Consider the following 1,997-nt stretch of genomic DNA (forward strand, 5'->3'; position numbering starts at 1 on the left):
AGTGTTTTGCTTAATCCACATGGCATTGCCTGTTATATGACTATCCAGCACTCCTGAACCATTTCTTGAAAATCTGGTTGTTCGTCTAGAAATTCAAGAACTTAAATGTACGACCGTAAATTCCCACCTTAGGATATCATGATGACACATATTCTCTAAGACTAGGTAAGTCTAACATTCATTAATATCTTAATAGAAATAACAAACTAAGATAATAGAAAAACTGATAAAGCTCATAATAACTCCAAACTGAAACATCAGTAACAAAATCCTAAAATCGGTGGAACTGAGTCATAAGCTCTATAGAAATGTACTAAAATCTCTAATACAACACTGTCTGATAATCGGATAAACAGTAGTGAAAGAAATAACGGAAGGTGACTCCGAGGCCTGCGAGCGTCAAGCAGGTATACCTTGAAGTCTTCGGAGAATAACTGAACGATCACTAGCGTCCGACACGAACAAATGTACCTGAATCTGCAAAAAAATATGCAGAAGCGTAGCATGAGAATACCACAATGGTACCCAATAAGTATCAAGCCTAACCTCGGTAGAGTAGTGACGAGGCCAGGTCAAGACAGCTACTAGGACAAGATAACTGAACAAAGTATAGTATATTCTAATGACAGAAAGCGAGAAAATGAATGACAACAAAGCAGTACAATAATGTAGGCTAACAACAAAATTTAAGGCAATAAAGGCAACAAGGAGTGAACACATGATAAGAACAACAAGTTATCAAATACGGACAAATACAAGGAAGGCACGTGAAGAAGTAACAAAAATTGTTCAACCAACAAGCCTTATTAACATAGAATGTACAACAAGAATCAAAGCCGCGTGAGCCTTGTATTTATTTTTAAAAATATTTTTTTCTGAAATAGCTATATGTGTTTTAGCCCCCTTGTCTCACCACGTGACTTTAAGTAATTCCCTTACTAGTAACACGCGTATAAATCCCACCTTTATCTCACCGCATGCTTATCAACCCCTATCCTTATATCACTGCATGCATATCAATATCACAACACAATAATCAACTCGCACCACACGTGCCCATATGCCACAACACTTGTCAAAATCAACAATACCAATGTTGCCACAACATATAGTTCACGGCTCAACCACAATATGAACAAGAATATCAATAACAACAAAATAAAACAAGGAAAGATATCTTAATAATTAACAACTTCAACCTCAATATGTTAATAGCTTTCACAGCTTCAACTTCAATAACTAAAAATGAAGGTATTCCCACGAAATGACAACTTCAAATAAGAGTAATTCAACAATAAAAGAGGTAACAAGACAATAAGAGAGGTAACAACTTCAACTAAAGCATATAAAGAAAACTTAACAATAAAATATAGAACATATGCTAACAACGTCAAATAGGACATGTGGGAGTAAATTTGATAATGGAAGATACAACATGTTATGGCAAATTCTATTAAATATATGGAAGAAGTTTAAAAGTCTAAATTGGTCAAAATACCACATATAGCCAGTGTACGCACTCGTCACCTCGTGTACACGTCTTCCACATAAAATAAATAACACAATCAACCCAAATCCTAAGGGGTAGTTTCCCCGCACGAAGTTAGGCAAGATACTTATCTCAACTAGGCCAAATCAACCTTCAAAAATAGCTTTCCCTTAAAACTCGCCTCCACGCGGCTCAAATCTAACCAAAAATAATTTAATATAATCAAACAATGCAAGGGAAACCAACTACGGCAGATAAAACTATGATTTTTACACAATTCCCCAAAAGTCAACAAAAGTCAACCCCGGGCCCATCCAGTCAAAACTTGGGCCCAAGGGTAGATTCCGACTACCCATAACCCCACAAGTCTATATATGTGTTTTGTTTTTAAATCCAAGTCCAATTCGACTCTCAAATCCCAAATTTTTATTTTTTTCAAAGCTTATACAAAATTCCCTAAAATTTCTCTTTGATTCTCATAAATTTGATGTTAAATCTTTTATATATA

This window comes from Nicotiana attenuata, unplaced genomic scaffold, assembly GCF_001879085.1.
Source record: "Nicotiana attenuata strain UT unplaced genomic scaffold, NIATTr2, whole genome shotgun sequence".
NCBI lineage: Eukaryota > Viridiplantae > Streptophyta > Magnoliopsida > Solanales > Solanaceae > Nicotiana > Nicotiana attenuata.